The sequence below is a fragment of the Onychomys torridus genome, chromosome 20 (assembly GCF_903995425.1).
Source record: "Onychomys torridus chromosome 20, mOncTor1.1, whole genome shotgun sequence".
Taxonomy (NCBI): Eukaryota; Metazoa; Chordata; class Mammalia; order Rodentia; family Cricetidae; genus Onychomys; species Onychomys torridus.
In genome coordinates this window covers 28252457-28277067 of record NC_050462.1, presented here as the reverse complement: position 1 = coordinate 28277067, position 24611 = coordinate 28252457, and the positions used below count along the sequence as shown (strand labels likewise).

At 36.6% G+C, this 24611-nt stretch overlaps 1 protein-coding gene across 2 annotated transcripts in view; it reads left to right on the top strand.

Moving 5' to 3' along the window:
- The window catches only part of Syt1 (synaptotagmin 1), a 521493-nt gene that overhangs the window by 91721 nt on the left and 405161 nt on the right, over positions 1-24611 (top strand). For both annotated transcript variants that reach the window (XM_036169618.1, XM_036169617.1), the window contains exon 2: positions 18103-18206. The gene's annotated coding sequence lies outside the window, so the exon portion shown is untranslated. The remainder of the gene's footprint in view (positions 1-18102; positions 18207-24611) is intronic.

Sequence of the window (24611 nt, the reverse complement as noted above, 5' to 3'; positions counted from 1 at the left end):
ACAATGGATCCCATATATAAACAGAAGTTATTGGCTATGATTCTCACAAGAACTAAATTACTTGGTAGTGTTTAAAGTACTTCCAAGAATAGGGTAATCACTCTGTAGCATTCTTTCTGGAATTTAAAAAGCCATATATACTACCTCGATAGATGGACTATTTTCACTTTTTTCTGTTCATGCTTATTACATATGACCTACAACCCAATCAATGAACACTTGCATCAGTACTGGAAAACTATTTCAAGGCTGCATCTACCAAGATGAACCAAATAGGTCAACTTTGTAAAGAAAATAGAAACATGCAATAGATGTGTATGGGTGCATACACACATGGGTAAACACATATGTGTGATCATGCATGTGTATCTTGTATGGGTGAGAGTAGTAATGTTTAGCCTATGTGTGCTCTTAGTTTTGATCTTCACAGGATATAGTATGAGTTAAGCTGCCAGAAAAAAAAATCTTTCTTAACACTAAGCCATATAAGAACAAAGAAATTAATCCTGACTGTAAGTAAATGACATCACTTTCCTCCAGCATCATTGTGTTCCTGAAGTCTATTTACACTACCATACTCTGCCCCCAGAAAATAAGGCATTTTAAAATTTGGCATCTATTGAGTTGAATCCTCTCATGCCACTTGAAAATCTTTATTGTTTTGTTGTATTGTTTCAAGATCACTTAACAAGGCTATATTGTCTCAGGAATGATTTGATTTGAATGTTGTAGATCAAATCCAGGGCCTTGAACATGCTAAGTGTGAAATTTACCACTGAATTATGCCCCCGATTCTCCCTCAGATGATTTTTATGGATTTTAAAGAATATTGCAGACCATAGGCACAATGTCACTAGAACTCATATATCCTACATAAATTCAGGCAAATTTCTCATTCCCCTCCTTCCAGTCTTTCGTTTACCATCAGCTTGACATTGTTGTCTCTTATAAGTGGAATGATACTGATTTTGTCCTTCTGTGACTAATTGATTTCACTTAGCAGAACGTTTGTACATATTGTCTGTGTTATGTATATTTTGGGTTTTCCCTGTTTTTTAATGCTGAATAATATTCCATTCCATGCACACACCATATTTTTAAATCTGTTTATCTGTATTCTGAGAAGAAACAAGGAGACATATGACACTGGCCCCTTTATTGGTTCCATGGATGTGAAAATAATACAGAAGCAGCAAAAGCAAAAATAGATTAAAATGGCAGAACAATCAGACTAAATCATCTATGCACCACCAAGGAAATAATAAACAATAGAAGAAAATATATGCAAACTATGGATAATAAAGAGTTACTTTCCAGAACAGATGAGAAGCTTCTGGAAATCAATTGTCAAACAAGTATTAACCTGATTTAAAACTGTCCTAAAATCCTAAACAGACATTTCTCTAAAAGTGACATGCAAACAGCCAAGTATATGAAAAATTACTGAACATCCCTGATCGACAGGGAAAGGGAGATCAAAACTATAATTATGTATAGTGTGATTCCACTAAGAACGGCTAGTTCCAAAGAGGCAAGTGACAGCAAGTGTCGGTGAGGATGTGGCAAACAGAACACTTACATAGCATTGGTGAGAATGGACAGTAGAGCAGTTATCCTTAAAAGCTGCATAGAAATGCCTCAAAAATTACAGTTATCACATGATCCAGAAGTATCACTTCTGATTTTTTTTCAGACCATGATTGAAACTAAGATCTTGAAAAGTTATCAGCATGCTCTCATTCATGGCAACATTTTTGATAATATCTGAATTCCATAAATAACCTGGCAGGTGAATGGGTGAAAGTGATGTGCGTATGCTGGGCTCATATTTAGCTTTTAATAACTTTCTAGAGAATGAGCCAAACCCTCCAGGGACATGCAGTGCTTGGGATAAATCCCTCCTCCCAGCTTTAGGAATCAATATTCCTGATGGCTCTTCTGGTCACTGTGCTCACTGCCTTTGGAACCTCTGTTCACACTCAGTGTCCCTGGAAACATACCTTCCAAGTTCCACCTGACTAAGGTTTCAGTTATAACCTAAATCTCAAACAGAGCCTGCAAGAAAAGTGTTACACTACTACATAAATCATTAACTGAACATGTATTTTCTAAGAAACATCAGAAAAAATAAACATTTTTCTTGTCTAATTCATCATCTATTCATCTACCTCAAATTTGAAAAGTTGATAGTTAACAGAAAAAAAGAAATTATTATATTGTTTTTAACTTTAGGGTTAGTATATTGGCTATAGGATGGTATACATTCTGTTTTTAGAATTTTGGAATATTTATATATAAGGTTCAAAGATTACTCAACTGGAATGGAATTGAGTACACACTACACCATTATTGAATGGGTATAACCATAAAGAGTATACTGTATGTACATTAAAAATGGTTTTACTAGATGAACTAACTCTACAGAATATTGGCAGTGGTGGCACTCACCTTTAATCTCAGCACTCAGGAAGCAGATGTAGGCAGATTTCTGAGTTGCAAGCCAGCCTGGTCTACAGAAAGAGTTCTAAGAAGGCCAGGGCTACACAGAGAAACCTGTGTAAAACAAAACAAAACATATAGAGGTAAGAAATAGTTTTTCATTTAATTTTTCACATTTATCTATTTAGTGTATACACATTTGTGTGTGAGTGTGTGTGTGTGAGTGCAAGTGTGAGTGTGTGTGTGTGTGTGTGTGTGTGTGTGTGTGTGTGTGTGTTTGTACGTGTCCACATGTATGTTTATGTGCCATACTGCATATGTAGAATTCAAAGGACAACTTACAGGAGTTGATTTTCTCTTGCTACCATGTGGGTCCTGGGAATTAAACTTGGATTTTTAGGCTTGTTTGGAAAGCACCTGTGCTCACTGAGCTATATCTCTAGTACAAGATTAAAAAAAAAATCCTTAAAAGAAAATAAAAATTTATATGGAAGCGTTATGGCATTAGTCTCCTGCAATAGTCCATCTCACCACAGCCTGGGTATTTTTAGACAAAGAAATTGTGAATTTACTTGATAGAAAAGATATCTGTTTTCTCCTATTTCTGGAGTATAACAAAGGAAGAAGCCTACAGCCCTGCTGTCCCTCTCTCTATATAGAACGTGTTAGCTATGAGCAGATAAATGTGAAGAATATAGAGTTATGCACAAGCCTGGAATATTACCATAAATAACAAGATTTAATTGTTAATTACAAAGGTTTATTGTTACTGAGCACACTGACATAATTTATGCATACTAAGCAGGCAGATGTCTCAATCTAATAAAGAGAAATTACTCTTGATTTTATTTTAAGATGTAAATTACTTTTAATATTAAATCAAGCTATTTACCTTCTGTGTCCATCTCCTTTTTGTACCTTATCATATAAAAAACAATATTTGTAATTCATGAAAAAGTAAGAATTTAATTTTGTAAGATGTTTAAGCCTGGAAGAAATACCCTTTTCTTTAGTAAATGCTTACATATCCTGGTTAGACTGATATTGTGGACATGAGGGTGGGGAATATTAAACACATGACACAAAACCCAAGATGTTTAAGAGCACACATTCTCTAATCCTCTATTTTAACTTCCTACTAGATAGACCTATTTGATTTACAGGTTGATATTTCAAATAATTCATGTTTAACTCCAATCAAATACATTTCCTCCATCAATTCCCCCTTACCATTTCTCTTGCTTAACCTCTTTAAGTATTATGTCAGCTATTCTCTTTAGGAGATGCTTCTTTAGGGTTTTCACTGGTGAGAAATGGAAGATTAGTGAAGCTCAGGGACTTGTCAGCGATCTCACAACAAATAACCACAAAGTTAGGTATAGAGTAAGGGGATAGGGGGAAGATTGGATCACCCTAGGGAGGGTTATTGGGATAGATAGATATGGATGGATGGGTTGGGGCTGGAGCAGGAGGACCCAACAGGGAGAGGGAAGGAATCAGAAGAGGCAGGGAATTCTGATGGACAGCTAAAACTAGGGGCCATTTGAAGGGTCATTTAAAAAAAAGACCCTAGCAAATTCTTGAATCACTTTGTTGCTTGTAATCATCATCTGATAGAGTATTATCAGAGATATGACATTGCCTAGAACCAATTAGGTCATCCACAAATATTCTGAAGTAAATGAAATAGTGAATGCTGTCTTAAATCAGAATTCACAGCTTTTGACCATGTTTGTTGTATGTCTTGTCGGTTGAACAATTATACACCTGAGTCATTCATCATACTCCATGTCACTTAATCCCTGTAACTGTAAAGCAAGCACTGGCACCATAATTTTAATGATGAAAGACTCAGTGGTTTAGCGGTAGTCTCAATATGTCTGATCTAGTTGTAAAGCTGCAGTCAAAACTAAATATCCAGTTTTGTGGTCTTTCTTCTTTTCCATCTTGATTTATTTTGCATAATAATTAGTTTTCTCTTATTTCAACTTTTCGGCTTTGGCAGGGTATATGTTGCATGTATCTATCATATAACTTATGTCAGATCACTAAGAATAAAAGCATACTGACAAGGTAAGTCATGTGTGCATTTACAGAGCTTTAGTCTAAACCCAGAATTCTCAAACTCATAAAGGTGGACCAATTCCCCACTATAGTATCTGATCTGATATTTAAGAAAGTATTTCTTTGTGTGTTCTTCACCCTCATAAATAAAGCACAAGTTAATATTCATGAAGATCAAACTTAGCTGTAATCATCACTGATTTTTTTACCTACATAGGAAATCAGTATATGGTTTCAAATTCTCTTAACTTTTGCAGTATGTTACTGAATAATTCCTTGCTCAAAAAATAAATAAGGGCAATAAATATAATCTTAACTGATATTTGCATGTAAAGCATTAAATATAACAGTGTTCTTTAATTTTCCTGTGTCAGAACAAAGAGTGACATCTCACCCAGCCTAGTGCAGCATGACACATTTGTTGAATGGTCTTTTCTCACATATCTTTTACTCAATTGAACAAATATGTATTGGGTTCATACTGTGGCCATGGTAACAGTGTGAGAGCTATGAGAAAGACTAAGATATCATTTGTGCCCTTGAGGAATTAATAACCTGATAGCAAAAGTTGACATGTATACAATCCAGTGTAGTAGTTTCAAGGATAAAGTGAGTGCTTTAATAGTGATAGAAAAGGCTCTGTTAGCATAAAGAGCGCAAGGCTAGAGGGCAGAGCAATGCAGAGCTGGCGTTGAAGTGGCAGGATATTAAAGGCAAGATATCAGTCACAAAACCGAAGCGCATACAGACCTGAATTACTTAGCGAGCTGATGGTATAGAGGGAAAACTCTCCGGGTCATTTCATGGAAAACATCAATAATTCGTGACACTTAATCAGATTTGCCAGTGAAAATTGGGAGAGGTCAAAGGTCGATTCTCATTTCTTATCAGATCCTGAGGTAGAACACACAAAATTAGAAAATGCTCTGGGGTAAGTACGCAACATTTCATTGGAGAAGAGACCCATGAGTAGTTCATCATCACTTGGAAATTTGAGTCAGAGGTGCAGAAAAAAAACACCGGCCCTAAAGAGACAGTGTTGAGATTATTGGTGTGCAGTAATATCTGAAACCATTAGAGGGACATAGAAAGTTACAGAAACAGAGCAGGACTAAAGCAAGAACTGGGGTAAAGCAAATACAGATGTGGTATAAGAAAAGAAAATAATAAAAAGAAACAAAGTACAGATCTAGAAAATCCCCAAAGAGCACACACTGACTCATAAGCAAAGATTTAAGTGGAGCAGAAAGGCATCCAACAGTTTTATCATGTGGAAGTGTTCCAATCTGAGAATAAGGAGTAGGTTTGATACTCAGAAGATTGATGCTGATATCACAGAATGTGATAGGGAAGCAAGATTGCTGAAGATTTTGTAGGCACAAGTAATTAAATTATAAAATCATATTTTTTTTTTCGAGACAGGGTTTCTCTGTGTAGCTTTGCACCTTTTCCTGGAATTTACTTGGTAGCCCAGGCTGGCCTCGAACTCACAAAGATCCGCCTGGCTCTGCCTCCCAAGTGCTGGGATTAAAAGCATGCGCCACCACCACCTGGCTAAAATCATATTTTCAAAGACTCGTTTTAAGGAAAAGAAAAATGAATATGTGGTTGAATGAGTAGGCTAGGTACAGTTAATATTTTGGCTTAATTTTGAAGACATTGAGCGTACTTGTTTACTCAAAGGAACAAAAATGAGGAAAAAAGAAAGACCCTTAACCATGTGTCCAGAGAGCCTAGTCCTCATTTGGGCTATAGATTGTTTATTTCCCAAGAAAAAGAAACAGTGTATCGAGCATATGTAATGTTTTATTTTCATAATGACCTGTACACCATATAACCCTATAATTACTGCAAGAAAGAACAGAGGGAAGGAGAGAGGGAGGGAGGGACTGAAATTTCAAAATGAGCAGGCCATTTTGTGAGCAATGGTCAAGGAAACAGAAATATAGTGCAAAGAAATGTCTGTTCTACATCATTTTATTTGAAACTCATCTGTGAAACAATGTTAATGATACAGTTGTGTGTGTGTGTGTGTGTGTGTTTATATAGACACCTATATGTATATGTGTGCATGCACAGTGCCCATCATGTTTGAAAGAGGGTGCCAGATCCCTTGGAGCTAGAGTTACAAGAGGTTGTGAACCACACCCATGATGCTGAGAACCAAACTCAACTCTTCTGCAAGATTAATGTGCACTCTTAACCACTGAACTATCTATCTGAATTTCACAGACACCCCTACTCCCCCATTTATAAGATATAAAGAATGATCCTCTTCATTCCCTCTGAATTCTGACAAAGAACTAGATCTGAAAGGTCTCGTAATATGTAGAACTCTGTCAAACTGTGGTTCTTATGTCTTTATACATGTTCCCTGTGCCAGGTGTATAATGGGGTCCTTTTTTGATTTTTTGAGACAGGATTTTTCTGTGTAGTTTTGGTGCCTGTCCTGGATTTCACTTTGCTTGCTCTGTAGGCCAGGCTGGCCTTGAACTCACAGAGATCCACCTGGCTCTGCCTCTGGAGGGCTGGGATTAAAGGCATGCGCCACCACTGCCCGGCTGAGTGGGGTCCTTTAACTCAAGAGAATACCTAAGCAGGACTTGAGGGGCTTCTTAACAGTGTCATATTTAATACTGTTGTTTTGTTTTTGTTTTTGTATTGTTTTTGGGTTTTTTTTTTTAGCTGACATAAGAGTTAAGCTGCAGTGTGAAAACACATTTAGAGAGAACTTATTTGGGATAGATTCTAAGTTGTGTTATTTGGTGAGTGAATAAAACTGACTTTTCTTCTTTCGTGCATTGTGTTCAGGGGAGAAAAATTAGTGAAGAAGCAAATGTCGTCTACAATGTCATGTGTTGACATTATAAAGAAAATACACACAAAGTAAGATTACTGGGATGAAAGAGAATGCCCATATACAAAAATGACTTTTGAAGAAAGATTAGGATAAACTAAGACAATATACTGCAAATGTCCAGGAAAAGACCGTGAAGGAAGACAAAGTGTATGGAATGAGAAGAGAAACAAAGTATGTTGAGCTGGAGAAGTGGTCAATGTAGCTGCAGAGTTTCTCTCCGGGTTCCACCAAGTCCCCGCAGCCCACTTATAAAATAATCACTCAGAAGCTTATATTACTTATAAACTGTATGGCCATGGTAGGCTCCTTGCTACCTAGTTTTTAATATCTTAAATTAACCCATTTTTATTAATCTATAAGTTGCCACATGGCTCGTGGCTTACCGGTACCTTGACACCTGTTTCTCATGGCGGTGCCTGGCAGCGTCTCCTGACTCAGCCTTCCACTTCCAAGAATTCTCCTCTGGCTACTGGCCAGTCAGCATTTTATTTATCAGTCAATCGGAGCAACACATTGACAGCATCCCCAGCAGGTCAACATAGCTTAAGTAATTCGAGAGGATGGAGAATGATACAAAACACTGTATGGTGTCAGGCATTTGATAAGAACAACAAGTTAGGCTAGAACAAATAGACTGAGTCATTCTAGGTGTTGATTTGACTATGGTGTAAAACTTGACAAAAGTGTGAACAGGTCGAACTGGAAGAGCCCATAGTGCCCAGAAAATAAAATGTCATTAAATGGATCCAGATGTCCTAATCAAAACTTGAATATTTTAAGTGAGCAAGTGACATAATTCATCCGTTTTGCATTTTAGGCTTTGTGTTTCTACCACATACATCATGGAAACTGCCTTGTTAGAGAGTCAAGATTGTCTTCAAGGAGAATATGTCTAAATTATGTGCCAGGAGTCAATATCTATTGCTCTTTCTGCCAGAATCTTATGGCTTTCTAATCAAGTGTGTTAGGAAAATTCACTTTATATTGGTGCTTAGCATGGATCAGATGTAGCAAGTTATTCCAGAATTTATCTCAGGCTCTAAGTATAAAGTGATAAAGATTTGAGTCAGCGTCCTCAATATTAAGAGCGGAAATGGAGAACAAACATGTCTTTTGCAGATGTAGGACAAAATCATTGGCAGAACTATGGCTGGTTACAGACAAAAAGAAGGAGCAAAGATGAATCGATCTGATATTCATAGTGAAAGTGCCTGCCCTTTGGATTTGTGTTATTCACCCATTGTAAAATGGCCAGGAAACTGTTTAAAGTGAATATTGGATAAGAAAGTAAGGAAGTAAAGACAGAAGGTGAGGGAGTCGCCTCTAGTCTTAGGCATGTAGAATCTGAAGAGAAGGTATGAAAGTCCTTACCAGGATTAAAACAAATAGTTATAGTCTACTTTGTTCATTCTATCTGCTCTGTTGACTTAGCCAGGAGCAACTGTCTTTCATTCATATAAAGATGTGTTATGTTCACGAGCCTGAAGGCAGACAGAAATCCAGTCTGAGCTCAACTTCTATCTAATTGCGTCACTGTGAGCATGTTACATAATCACTTCATTCCCAATCTTCTTAATTGTCCAGTGAAAATCGTATTATCTTCCTCATAGGAAAGTAAGAACTAGTACATCAGCAGTTCTCAATGTTGGGGTCAAACGACCATTTCACAGGGGTCACCCAAGACCATCAGAAAACACAGATATTTACATTATGATTTATAACTGTAGCAAAATTACAGTTGTGGAGTGTCCACAATGTAAGGAACTGCATTAAAGAGATGTAGCATAGAAAGTTGAGAACCACTTTTGTACATGATCATTGTTAGTGAATTTAGCAATGTGCCAGAAATCTGTGGTTTGCAGATTAAAGATATCATTATATAATTGAACAGATTAGATTCTCAAAGAAGATGATGAATTGAATATGAATTGATTTCTTTGTACAAAAAAAATAAGTACAATGCTTTTTACTAAATAGATATATGCTTATATAGTAGTATGTTAATATGATTTGCCCTGTTTCTTATGCCTAAAGAATAAGAGGTCTTAAAGAAAACATTGCATTAGTTTATCAGCACATATTCTAAAAGAACATGGAAATAATGAAAGCCATTTAACATTTGTTTGTTTTATATAATGTTCTAAAATTTTATCTGTTTGTCATTAATTGGACCTAATTATAAACACCATAAAATTCTAGCCTCAATAGTTTGAGTACGTCTTTGGGAAATGCATGCTACTTACCTAGCTTGTAGGAAGCCCTGTCTCCAAAGCCAGCACTACAAACAAGTGAAGGGTCTCTTCATAATGCTTTCAGAAGTACGAAGTAACTTTTGAGGGTAGTGATAAGTTTTAGGCCTCCTGAAGTCCTCTTCACCAACGCAACAAACCAAATCAGACCAAATCAGGAAAAGCCCAGGTTTCCTGGGTAAAGCACTCCAGGGCAATTCCCTGGCACCAGCACCACAGAGAGGAGAAGGGGACAAGATAGGAAGAACCACAAGTCTATTTTCAGGGATGCTGCTTATATATCCCCCATGGGAGTCATCCTCTCTGGGTGAGGAGCTGTGTTTGGTGGGCTTTGAAGGGGTTGGTTTGGGGAGGAGCTGTGTGAGATGGAGCTCCCTCCCAAACATTCCAGACTCTTTGGGTATGGTGATGCCAGGGTGCCAGGGTGCCAGGAGTTGAGGTGGAGCTCCCACCCAAACAAACAGGTAGAAGTCAGTTTCCTAGTGTTTCTTTTATCCAGTACAGTCAATTAACTAAAAGTCTAATGGGCTTGGGGAAATCTAACTTGTTGAAATAAATTATGGCTTTTTACATTTGATGGGAGAAACGTTGTGAATATGCAATTGCCCAATTAAGACTGAGGCTCATTCTTTCCCTTCCTTTGTTGTTACCTAAAAAAAATATGAGGATTTCAAAAGAAGTGGGTAGCTTACGGAAATGGGAGTGAGAAGGTCACTGTCATTACTCAACCTGTATGAACAGCAGTTTTCTTGTTCTTTTGGTACTCACTGTGTCTGGTTTCCTTCCTTAGCTTCGGAGGCTTACTGTGGAAAGTATAAGCTTAGAGTGAGCAAAATAGTCTATACAAAATAGACAGTTGTATGATAGTAAACTTTGAAAATGACTGTAATTTTATATTTGTTTCCATTAACATGATGACTTTTTTATATTAAAGCCCCTTACATAACTTGTAAAACTATATATGGTGGCCTAACTACCACTATCTCCAACATAGTTTCTTTAAGATTACTTATCAACATAAAAAAAAAACCTTTATTTACTTGAAAATAATACTTAACCATTCAACCAATATAGATTCATTATAGGTGCACTCTGCCTTTTTGTATTTTGGTTAACATTTTGTAGGGTTTTTTCTTCTTTTTATGTGAATATCTATGTTGAATTGGATTAATTCATTCAATGTCCAGAACAATTATATTGGAAAAATGATTTAATATAATTTTTGATGTGAGAAAAAAATCAAAGATTGGACTAACTTCAAGTTCTTATGTTGTACTTTTAAAAAGAAGGAAAGAAAGAATTCCATGGCAACCAAAGACTAACAGCATTTAGCAATCAATTAGTGAGGATGAACAAAGCTCTCAAAAGATTTGAATATGACTCAAAAGGGCTTTCCCTTTTGGACTTTGACCACTAGTTCCTTAACTTAAATCTATGGTAAAATAAATGGTAATATATATTTCAGTATATATTATATCATGATGTATATCATGATTATATCATATAAGTATATCATATTTAAAAGCTTACATGATGTAAACAGTATGGGGTTTTTTGGGGTTTTTGTTTTGTTTTTAACTGTAAAGTTTAACAGGCATCCTTTAAAATCGTTTGGATCTGAGGAAAATCTTGTGTCAAGATGCTGCAGGATTGAGCGCTGCCTTCTCACCTCTAGGAAATGCTGTTCATTCTCTTCTTTTCTATTCACTGCTGTCCCTAGGTCTGCTGCAATTATGAGTTTAAATGGTTGATTGCTGTGGGGAGTGAACTCTACATCTCTTTGCTTATTCAAATGATGTCAGTTCCTCCTGGGAGACTTTGCTTCTTCCTGTTCAAGGGCTTTCAGGTGTGCTGTCAAGTCACTAGCGTGAGATTTCTCCAGCTTCTTTATGTGGGCATTCAGTGCTATGAATTTCCCTCTTAGCACTGCTTTCATAGTATCCCATAAGTTTGGGTATGTGGTGTATTCATTTTCATTGATGTCTAGGAAGTCTTTAACTTCTTCCTTTATTTCTTCCTTAACCCATTGGTGATTCAGTTGAGCATTATTCAGTTTCCATGAGATTGTAGGATTTCTGTAGTTTTTTCTGTTGTTGAAATCTAACTTTCAACCATGGTGGTCTGATAGAACACAGGAGGTTATTCCAATTGTTTTGTATCTATTGAGATTTGCTTTGTGGCCAAGTATGTGGTCGATTTTAGAGAAGGTTCCATGGGGTGCTGAGAAGAAGGTATATTCTTTTTTGTTTGGGTGGAATGTTCTGTAGATATCAATTAAGTCCATTTGAGACATAACATCAGTTAAGTCCATTATGTCTCTGTTAAGTTTCAATTTGGCCAATCTGTCCAGAGGTGAAAGTGGGGTGTTGAAGTCTCCCATTATTAATGTGTGGGGTTTTATATGTGATTTCAGCTTTAGTAATGTTTCTTTTACATATGTGGGTGCCCTTGTGTTTGGGGCATAAATGTTAGGAATTGAGACTTCATCTTGGTGGATCTTTCCTGCAATGAGTATGTAATGTCCTTCATCATCTCTTTTGATTGATTTTAGTTTGAAGTCTATTTTGCTGGATATTAGGATGGCTACACCAGCTTGCTTCTTAAGACCATTTGATTGGAAAGTCTTTTCCCAGCCTTTTATTCTTAGGAGGTGCCTGTCTTTGAATTTGAGGTGTGTTTCTTGTATGCAGCAGAAAGATGGCTCCTGTTTTCGTATCCATTCTGTTAGTCTGTGTCTTTTTATAGGTGAATTAAGTCCATTGATATTAAGGGATATTAATGACCAGTGATTGTTCGTTCCTGTTGTTATTTTTATTTTTTGGTGGTAGTGTGTGTGTACTTCTCTTCTTTGGGGTTTACTGCTGTGGTGTTATCTATTGCCTGTGTTTTCATGGGTGTATCTGCCTTCCTTAGGTTGGAATTTTCCTTCTAGTGCTTTCTGTAGGGCTGGGTTTGTGGATAAGTATTGTTTAAATCTGGTTTTGTCTTGGAAGGTCTTGTTCACTCCATCTATGATGATTGAAAGTTTTGCTGGGTATATTAGTCTAGGCTGGCATCCATGGTCTCTTAGTGTCTGCATTATATCTGTCCAGGTCCTTCTGGCTTTCAAAGAGACTGTGATTGGATCTTAAAGTTGGTGACATGAAACTAATTACTAGGACTTTAGTTCCTACCATGAGGGGGAGGGGTAGAGAGGAAGAATCAGCTTGTATGCTTATATGCTTTTCCCCAGCTCTGTTGCATATGCTTTGGCTCAGTTTACCTACAGTCTCATAGTGATGCCTATTGCTAGCTAGACAGCTCTTGGTTACCTAGCAGCAATGTGCCACTGTGACTCCACAGTGTGTAGCTTAGCTTGTGTAGCTCTCTCACAACCGGCGGGTTCAGTAAATTATCTAGACCATTCTTTGCTAAATAAATATATTCTACAAAAAAAGGTCTAAGCCTTTTTTGAAATATTTGGAATCAAACTTTAAGATGAATTTACAAAAGAAAAACCATGCTTATTAGTCCTTGCTCACAAAGGAATAGCAAAAGTAAGCTAATCAAGCGAACAAAACCAATTTTTAGCAATTCACTGTATAGTATGTGTTAAGATTTTAGAATTCAAAAAAAATACAAAAGCAGATTAAATTTTTTATGGACTCAATCAGGCAAGAGAGATAAGCTTTTCAAACTCACTTTTATCTTATAATTGTACAATGAAAAAGTATATGAAATACCCTTGTGCTTTTCATCTCACAAAGAAAACAGTTATAAAAGATTTTTCCCAAGCATTATTGTTAAAAAGACAAAACATTTTAGTTTTAATAAACCAAAACTTTCTAAGTATTTTTGTTACTTTAAAAATCTAAATTTTTAGGTAGAGGTAATATGTAATGCTGGTTTGATGTAGCCTGTGTGTAGTAGTGGGGGCAATGTGTGGTCTATATGACAAGAGTGTCTTTCACTAGGTTGAAAGCTAAGAAGTAGGGCTCATAGTTCAGTTATACCACCAACCAGCTGTACATTTGAGCATCTGAGTTTCCACTTACGATCATCTTTTCAAGGGGCAGCATTAGGAAACTTTGTTGAGTCTATAAATAAGCATATAAACATAAGCAATTTGGCAAGCTGTATTTGGAGTCTTTTACAAGTCTATTACAGACTTGGAGTTATTGTCCATAAAGGAGGTAATGGCAGAAAATGGATAATTCCTGAGGCTTTTGTTTGGTTGGTTTGTTGGTTATCCTTTTGATTTTTTTTGCTTGTTTGTTTGTTTGTTTTTCCTTTCTAGGTTTCTAATATAATTAGGAAAACATCTAATCTTAAATTATTTCTTCAGCTAGAAAAAAAAAAGAATTAAATGCTCAGTTCTAACCTCTTTCTCCCTTTCATTCTTACTTTGCCTGTTATAGACAAGATTCCTCTCATGCAAATATAGAGCATTTTGGGGGAAAAAATCAAAGTATGATTATTTTTAAATGTTCATGTCTTGGGTAATTGACTGATCTATTGTCTGTGATTTGCTTATCCACGAGGTCAAATGCATGAGGTCAGGCATCCTAAACTAATTATTTCTATTTGCATTTTGGAGGTTCATTGAATCCTTTACCCTACATTGACTTCTATAAAGTTAATTTTCTATACTAAAGTACTATTCAAATTAGCCTTTTAAAAATTATACTATAAGGCCAACCATAGACAAATGGAACCCCACGAAATTACAAAGCTCCTGAACAACAAAGTGAATAGTTAACTGAGTGAAGAGACAACCTATAGAATGAGAGAGGTCTGTCAACTGTACACCTAGCGTATACAAAGAACAAAAACAAACAAAAACTAAACAAACAAACAAACAAACAAAAACCAGTCTAACATACTGTTTTCAAAAGAAGGCATACTATCAGCCATAGATATTTTTAAGCTACTCAACATCTTTAACTATCAGGCTAATATAAACTAAATCTATTTTGAGATTCTATCCTACACCAGTCATAAAGGCTGCCATCAAGAAAACAAATAAAATCAAATGCTGGGGAGGATGTAAAAAGTGAAGAACTCTTATTCATTTCAGTGAAAGAGTAAATGGGTATGGCCATTATGGAAATCAGTGTAGAGGTTTTCCCAAAATAATAATGGTACTCTGTGATACTGAGCTCTCTGACTCCTAGGCATATTCCTAAAGGTCTCTCTATACTACTACAGAGATATTTGCTCATTTTCGATCTACTGACAACAGCAAGGAAGTAGACTCAATCTAGTTGCCCATCAGCTGATGATAGTTAATGAAAAGGTGCTACACAATGGAATGCTATTCTGCCATGAGAAAATATGAAATTTTGCAATTTTGAAAAAAAGTGGACAGAACTGGGAAGTATGTAAAGTGATGTAACCCAGGCTATGAAAGGCAAACACTGCTAGTTCTCTCTCATATGCAGACCTTTGCTTCTAATATTTTCATATGTGTTTTTATGTGGAGTGAGTATAGATGTCAGCAAACTGGAAAGGGCCCTCCATGACAGAGAATAAAAAGAGGCCGTAAGGGAAAATTGTAGGGAGAACGTAGAATACATGTGCTGTGAATGTGAAAGGGGAACCCTAGGGATACAAAGGTTGAGGCCAGGTTAGGGGGGAGGGAAATGGGACAGAGAAAGCAGGTTGAGATCAACCAAAATCAAGAAGGTATAACACGGCCATAAGGAAATCTGCTATTTGAATGCCAAAATAAAATAATTACTAGGGAAAATTGAACACATATCAAAATTAAAGGCATCCTGAGGAAGTCATTTGGGCCGTTTTTCTTGGAGAGAAAATGTGTCTTAAGTACATTCCCTCGGGTTATTTAAGATTCTTGGACTATTGAAGGAATCCATTTTGGGTTTTTGTTTTGTTTTGGTTTGTTTGGTTTTTGTTTGTTTGTTTGTTTGTTTGTTTTTTGGTTTTTGGTTTTTCAAGACAAGGTTTCTCTGTGTAGCTTTGGAGCCTGTCCTGGAACTCACTCTGGAGACCAGGCTGGCCTTGAACTCACAGAGATCTGCCTGCCTCTGCCTCCTGAGTGCTGGGATTAAAGGCATGCACCACCCTACCCAGCTAGGAATCCATTTCTAATCCAACAAAATTTATAATACATCTGTGAAATAGGTGAAAACAATTGATAAATTAAAAGGCATCCCATTCCTTTGACAGTCTGCCAATCATCCTATAGTGTCATTGAGATAGAGGCAACATCTGCTATCCTCTCCATATTTTGAATTCTGTCTGGCAAAGACTCGGCCTTCAGGAAACTGTTTCTAAGAGAAATGAAGAATGCATTTCTATAGTAAATGTCTTCAGTTGATAGCATGTTGTTTTATGCAGCTCATGGCAAAGCAGTTTCTGGCTAGAGCTGGAAGTTTTCTTTAACGATGTGACTTTGCTAACAATTCTTCTCATCTAGTCTGTGTATTGAAGTCTGTCTCTACTGCAGACTGCTGGAAGTCCGTGGCTTGTGAGTAGGCCCACAGTCCCAATGACAGATGGCTTTTAATCTCTACGGTTTGGCTCCCAGACCTCATATGCTTTGCTTACTCATATATTTTTCCTTGTTGTGGAGAATCTGATGCTAGTGGCCGTCTTCTCTGAGGAAGTAATATTTTTGAGACACAAAGTCAAAGTCATAAGAGAAACATTATAGATGTTTGCTGGTGGGAAAAGCTACTTTGTGCTGGAAATCACTGTTGAAAAAAATAATCCAGTTTGTGAAGGATTACATTTGTGTAAACTATCAAACAATCCCAAGTTGTAATAGCTCAGAAATGTAGTGTTTGATTACCTCATACCTGGTAATATGCTGAGGAATACACATACACCCATCTTTACCTATGCCAGTGATAACTTCTTATACTTCATTCACAGTGAGCACCTATAATTATCTTTGAGAGTGAAAAAATATTCTGTGTGTGCCTTGGCATATCCTAAATATGCATTGAGATACTTGACAATTTATAATTTTTATTTCTATATGCCTGATTTTTTTTTAAAAGAAAAGAGTGTCTATCTTTTCTATTTTCAGTCTCTAAGAACTTCCTACCCCCAATCCTGCAAGGCAAAAGTAGCCAAATTTCACTGAATAGATTACAGATTTTTAAAAAAGTAGATAGAGACAGCCTAAGCAGGAGTTACAGCCAGGAAACTGACTCAAAAGCCACTCAACAAGTAAACTCTCATGTAGCATCAGTTCTTTCAAATTAAGGACTTTCATTTCCCAAACCCAGAAAACCATCACATTGTCAGATGGGTTTATGCCAGGGTGATCCTGGTCCATCAGTCAGTAAATAGGGTCACTTAACAACTGCAGATAGATTATTAAATTGTATGTGGACTGTGATAAAAAACTGCAGGGAATTACAAGTTCACTTACAATGTTGTAGGAAAACTTGAATCCTCAAATAACAGGGCGTTGCCATGTAAGCTTCCTCCAGAGAGTTGAAAACCAAACTGTAAATAGAGTAGCATTGTCGGCTTGATACCAGCACACCAAATTCATCTTTTAAAATTAACTTATTTATTTTCATTGACAAATGGCAAGCCACATGCATTTATGGTGTTCAACATGATGTCCAGGCGCAACCTTAATTCCAATTTAGGCTGAAGTTCATACTTAGTGCTTTACATCTTAAATATAAGAGTATATGTTTGGTGGGTAGAAATGGGAGGTCCAGTTATTTTTATCTTTGTGTCAACTAGAACAGATAAGTGCAACAGGAAATAGATTAAAGGCAACAGAAGGGAAGGTATAGAAGACGAGAGAAAATACATGTTTAAAGACAGTGACTAAGGGCGGGAAGCAAGAATTGAGCCTCTGGAATGCTCGACACAGCATCTTTACCCATCAGATGCTTATGTACAACACACAGCATTTCAATATCTTCCTTGGGTAAATAGCAATGTCTTCCCTTTTTATTAACTCTGCTGCAGCTGCTGTAGCTCACAAAAGAGATGCAGAGATCAGAATAGACTTGGTTTGCTTTTCAATAATTCTAAAAAAGTGGGGGACATCGCCAGAAAAGGACAGCTCTCTACTATCCTAACATGGAGTCTTGTTAGCAAAACAAAATGTGAATTGCTTGGAGATAATTCCCTGTTGCTGGTAATTCCACTGGGGACCTTCTGTGGCAGCGGAGCCTGTTTCTCCTCTGTGGACCCGCGCCATTGAACAAGATAGATCTGAAGGAATATAAAAAAAAGTTCCCCTTAAAAACCAAGTTGCTCTTCTGAGACGTCTATTTTTCTAGGTTTTTGTTTGTTTGCTTGATTGTTTGGCTGGAGATTTTTAACGTCAGCATGAGTTATACCTATTGGTTCTTAGCCTGGAGCACCCAGCACAACTAGGAATCGAGGAAGCTGGAGTCGTGAATGAATAATGAATGGGCTGTGTAAGCAGAAGTCTATATCCAGTCAATAGTAAAAGCATGTGCAGAATTGCGAGCCAGCATGCTCATGGATTCTTTCTATGCTTTCTCTCTCAAGGAAAACAAGAGCCAGTGAGCACTTGAACAACCAACACCTGCATTCAGATCAGAAGACTGTCTGCCGGTGTCATCCCGAAAACTCCACTGGACCATCTCATTAAGGTATTCAGGGGGGAAAATGATGTTTTTGATAGGTTTTGCTGATTACCAATGTGCAGCCCATCCTTTCAGGAGGTGATGGGGGCATTTGTGGAGATAATGAAACTGTATGTTACTTTTCTTATTGTGTTCATAGAGTCACTCATATTAAATAATTTATGGTAGGAAGCAGTCATGTTTTTGCACAGATGGCCTCTTTTGTGCTGTTTTGTGCGCTATTCAGTCTTAAGTGGTAAGTAGGGTGTAGTAGAAAAGTTCACTCCACAGCATGCTGGCCAGGAAGCAGATAAAGGGGCTACCTTTCTCCTTAACCCCCTTTTCTTCAATCCTGGTCCATATCCAAGGTGGGTCTTCCTCTGTTCAGTTAAGCCCCACAAACACAGAAAGAGGCATGGCACCAGTCTCTGAAGTAACCCTAAATTCAATCAAGAAGACAATGAAAATTAACCATCACAAACTGTGTCTCTTTAAATTTTTCTTATACTAAAAGGACATTAGTATTTGTCGTGCATTCTGGAACTGTGACTTTTTTTAACGTATCTGAAGTGCTAGTTTAGTTAGTGGGGTACTTAGATAGCACTTTGGATGTTTCCCCCAGTTAGTTTGGACTTTGTCAATTCCAAAGCTGTCACGGTTCATTATCTACAGATGATCTTGAGCAGCCTTGCATTCTGAAAGAATATGTCACGGCATCTGCCTCTGTGCTTTGGGGGCCTGCGACACAGATGATATTTTAGCTAGAATACTGGGTTGGGGGGCAGGAGGTGTAAGCAAAATTTGTTTCAGAGGAGTGTTTTCTGGGACCACGGCATGTCTCTTCCTTTCGTTCGGTGCCTAATCCAGCAACAAGGTGAATGTATCATGTTGTAACGATTACATGTGTTCGAGTGCATAATGGGTTTGTAAAGTAGCTGCTTGAATGTCTTATCTAATGAATGCCATCAAATTCAATTATCACTCTTAGACTCTTCATTAACCAATCAAATTACTCTTTTGCTCTAAGACATTTCGAACACACTTTTACTAGGCATACACACAATCCTCTGTAGTAAATTGGTGACTCACAGATTTTTATTTGGACTCCTGTGTTCCTGATGTTTAGGATTCCTAAAGCATTGCCTCTGTCATTACTGTCACTCTACATAGGAGAAATATTGTTATTATGAAAAATAATTGATCTTTGTATCTTTATTTCATACTACTTATGTCCATACTAGGAATCATACAAGACTGGTATGTGGCCCGTGTCTGTGATCCCAGCACTCAGAAGGCTGAGGCAATGGGAGAGCTGTGAGTTCAAGGTTGTCTTGGACCACTGAGTGAGGTTGTTTCTCAAAGCAAAAACAGTAAAACTTTTTAAGTTAAAAAAAAATGAGTATATAGGAACTATGATTTTTTTTGTTCAGTGGGCTCATGTCATAACAAAAGGTTTTGGCTTTAGGGATGAACTATTTCAGTTCTAGAACTGCCTGTCTTCCTTATAGGAAGATGCCACTGTATAGGACCACAGGTGTTATTGTTGAACTGTACTTTTCTAATTTATCAGAATTTCTTCACATGGGTTATTAAAAGAGTGGTCCTAAAACTGCTCATACCCATTATAAATAGGACATTAATTTTCTATGAAATAATTATAGCAGTGCTGATGTGTAACACAAGCTCCAAGCATTTCATAGTAAGAGCTGCCCACCATCGTAGGGTGATTCTTACCATATAGAGCTTAAAGTATTTCTGTTTGATTGTCTTCTACTGTGATATCTTTAGCTGTCTTCTGTCTACAAATATTTTGGAAACATCTCAACAGGTAGCCTAAAATCAGGCCACAGAAATATATGTTCTGAGATCCCATGCCAGGCCCATGGAATCTTTGGGAATGGGCAATAGATTCACTGTTCAGTTATACATATCTGGTTATTGCTGTATAGTACAACATTCAATGAGTACTGTGTAAGAGCAAGAAAACAGCTGGTAGGAAATCACAGTGAAACTAAGCATCCGTAAGTGACAAAAAAAAAAAGTAGAAATGCTGAAATTAAGTTTGGATTTAAATTTTCTTATACACAGGCATTTCCTGAGACTACACTAAACAATATAGGTGCCTTAACTTATGTGCCTTTTACTTATGAATTAATATTGAGAAATTAAAAATTCTATATTTGTTTTTATTAAGGAAGCCAGAGGCATACACATTGATTTCAAACCTTCTAGTCAATGATCTTTGCCATAGTGAATAAAGATTCAATTTGTCATCTGTACAATCATTTCTCTCTTTGACTCCATATCCTTAGTTTTGTTCATCTTTCTAAGTAATTAGCTTATATGTTAACATGTTCTAAGTCCAATAAGCACTGTTGATTCAAGAATTCCAATGTGTCCTTTTAATTGATCCAACTGGGACAATTCCTGTGGGTGTCTGAAAGGATGCAACACTGGTAAGATTATTTAAATCTTCCAGACTGAAGTTCATGATTCCTTCATGAGTAGTCATGTTTTTGTCTGACAAATTTTCTCATTGTTTTAGTTTTAGTACAAACAAACTAGACAATGTTTTCCAACTTAGTATGCCAAGTAAATGAGAGTTAGGGGACAGAACACTGTCTTCTGAACTGTGAGAATACAAATGCTGTGATTACCTCAGGCACATGGGAGAAAGCAAAAATCACCACTGACACTAGCAGGAAAACAACAAAGACTATTTGACGAATATTTGACCCATGAAATTAATTCTTGCCTCCTCCATGGTGAGCCCATTGAGGCAAGGGTCTAAAAAAGAAAAAAAAAATGGCCACAATTTTACTTTTGCAGGCTGACATTGTAAAATGATCATATCTTTAAAAGATAGGAATGGGTTAAATTGTTTTCCAAATCTGGGAGCATCCTTGTTAAATCAAGAGGGAAGAAAGGAAGGGGACAGAAGAGTGAGGAAAAGAAAGGGTTGTTGTCAGCTCCCTTCAAGACTGCCTGTAGAGAAAAAAACAGGTACTAACTTCAAGTGTGTTGTTTTCTGAGTTTTATTCATAAATTAAATATTTGAAATCCAAAATATATTCTACATAAAAAACAATGCTATAAATCATGTTTGACACATTGATTCGTTTTTTAAATTGACAAATTATACTAAAATTTTATGATTTGTAATACTTGAAGTGAAGAGCGGTAGAAAACAATGTTTTCTGATTCCTAAGATTATACCAATTAAACAAAATGCTTTCAAATTACTTATTTGCTCTAGATATCAATACCAAAGGAAAGCAGGTTTGATTATAACTAGATTCAAAACTGAAAAGGGATATAAGCTATTTTTCTAAAAGGCAGGGATTTTCTAAAATGTAGGATTTGGGCAGGAACTGTGTTCTTCTGAGCAGAGAAAAAGGAGATGGAGAGTTGAGCTGTTGATAGAGCTATTGGAGAAAAGGCAAAAATGCCCAAGTAGTACAAGAAAGTATTGATATCAGGCTAGTAAATAGAAAAGATGAAGCTGGGAGTTGTTACTTATCCCTGGGATTCTAGCACTCAAGCATCTCAAGCACAAGCATTGAAAGGAACCCAAGACCAGCATGGGATACTTAGTGAGTCCTGTGTCAAAAATAATAATGTCCATTAAAGGTTATGTCTGTAACTTGGGAAAATAGAAATCAGTTCTTTTTGAGAACCTTACTATAGCAGTACCACATCCATTTAGAACTCAGGTAAGGAGACATGGTGAGCACAAACACTGATTTGGTGGGTTTCAGTGGACCCAGTAAAGAGAGAACCCCTCAGTCCTTGAGTTTCTCCTGATGCTGTTCCTCAGAATTACTCATTAAACAGCCAAGGCTGTATGATCTCCATTTTTAAAAGAGATTTGATCCCTTGTGTCTTTCAAGAAGTAAATAAGGTATCAAGTAAACAAAATTCACCAATTCTTGCCTTTATCCACATAGCTGTTCAGTTAGTTTATTAAATATTTACTGAATATGTACTGTGTACTAGGATCTATGCAAATTTTAGAATTTATAATTGTCATATTAGGACACAAATAATATTTTGTTCTATTGTTTTAATTTCTATATTTTATTTTACTATTTGATGTTGTGGGATATTTATTTACATTGTAAAGTTGTGTCACTGCCTACGGCGACTCCTGATCGGTTTAATAAAGAGTAGAATGGCCAGTAGCTGTACAGGAGGGATAGGCAGGATTTCCAGGAAGAGAAAGAAAGGAAAGGAAAAATCTATGCACTGGGATTACGCTAGGGAAACATCAGGAGCCTTTAAAGAGGTTGGACATAGTGTACAAAGTAGAGATAACCAAGGCACATGAACAAATGTACATTAATAAAACCAGGCTAATTTAAATTATAGGAGCTAATGAGACAAGCCTAAGCTAATGACCAAGCTTTCATAATTAATTATAAGTCTCTGTGACATTATTTGCATGCTGGAGGTCCCAATGAGAAAGTACTGCTACATTTTATTTTTATTTGTGTTTATTAAATCTGAGTAGTTGGAAGGAATAGGTGGTGTTAGTGTTTGGGGATAAAGGGCCAGGAGTATGATTGCCTCAAGGAATAGCTTTCAACTCAAGTATTGTTTTATTTCTTTTTTATTCAGACTTTTTAAGGAGGTTATGGTGCTCCTATGAAGAGCCCCCATCATTTCTGTGTAAACCAAACAAGAAGTTGAGAATTGTAAACTTAACAGAAGTATTGTTCATAACTAAAATTCTCTATTCAAAGTGAAGAAAAGTTCATAAATTCAAGCTAATGTCCTTCCTGTACCATCTCTTGATTTGACCTAAGCCTCACTGCTTGTCTCCAGGATAATATAGACACTCAAGAGCAATCATGGAAAAACAACAGCATATAACTTTTGATCAACTCTAATTTAAGTTAAAGAAGGCTAGGAGAATCTGTGTTCCTACCAGCTTGTATGGAAAGTTAGCATGCAACTCTCTAAACCTCTCAGTGTTCAGTACATCTTCCACTTCAGGAAGAAACTGGTTCATCTCCCCTTGAAGAAAGCTGTCAAGAGGGATCTTTAAATGTGATCACAGCTCCTTTCTATCATGTTCTCAAAAACTATAAGCAAAATATAGAATGGAGCACTGTAAACACGGGAGGAGTTTTAGGACAGACAGGTAATGTTTCATCTCAATCTCTATTTAGTAGCTTCCAGAAAGTACTGTGCAAACCTGAGCTTAATCAGATAACAGTATTATTGCTTTCTAACCACATATTAATGTCTGGGGTGAGTTGATTACCCCAGTCTTTGGAAGTGATGCTTCCAAGTTGCATGAGTGATACTATAATGTCAAGTATTATCACTGTCACATATGAAATTCCTTGATAATGGTCCTTTGTATTTAGTTTTCCAATCAGTCTGTCTTTGTTTTATTCTTCCCTGGTCCAATCAATCTCACCCATGATAGAGCCTGAGTCCATCATGCTCAATCCCACAACAATAATATTGCTAAAGTCTTAAATTCCAGTTCCAACTGCAATCTCTCTGTATTGGTCCCAGTTATCAAGGAGATTTCTTTTTTTTCAGAGATATTGATGATTAATAAGGGACAAATTATCAGACCCACCAAATATTGTTAGCGTGCTAATTCTAATCATATAGTTTGGTTTTTGTTTTGGTTTGTTTTGTTTTGTTTGTGATTTCTTCACTCAAAGACCCTGTTTCCATTTTAGCCTCATTGTTTCTTACTGTATTCAACCATGATCCAAAATTATCTGCTTCACTTGTTTTAAGTCTTATAAGTTTTGGGTCTACATACATGCAAGGGACAAAAAAAATTACATTTAGATAAAAGATGTGGGAGTTGCCTGAGAAAATCCATAGGGCTGGGCCTAAGTAATGTCAGAGTGCATGTGATGTGTCATTTGTGGAATTATAACCTGCAGTCTGGGCCGGAAAGGCCTTTTATCTAATCCTGAGCCTTTTCTTAATTACATTTTACAGCAACTAAGTGTACCACTCTGATACATCAAAATAAATATCCCATTCTCTGCTGCTCGTCTGGCAGAGTGACTTTGGCATGTATTAAATTGGGCTAGCCAATTCCAAGTTCAATCAGGACAGTGTGTGACTGCTCAATATGAAAATAACAGGCTGGACTTCTGAACTTTTGTTCATTTAAAGAAAATGATTGAATTGAGATGCCAGTGACAAATCAGGGAACCGATAATAAGACAGGATATACATCAACTTTGGAGAATGTTTACATTCATTGAAACAAACCAGTGACTTGAAAGGTCTAGAAATTTCATAGCAATGTTTCATCATTTCCTTTAAACTACTGATTGATTGAAATAATATCAGTTAAAATGACCTAATAAGTTAAAATACATATTTATTTGAGCACTACATTAATAATAAAAACTTCTTTTTTAATTTCATGATATTGATATTTTTTTCCACCAA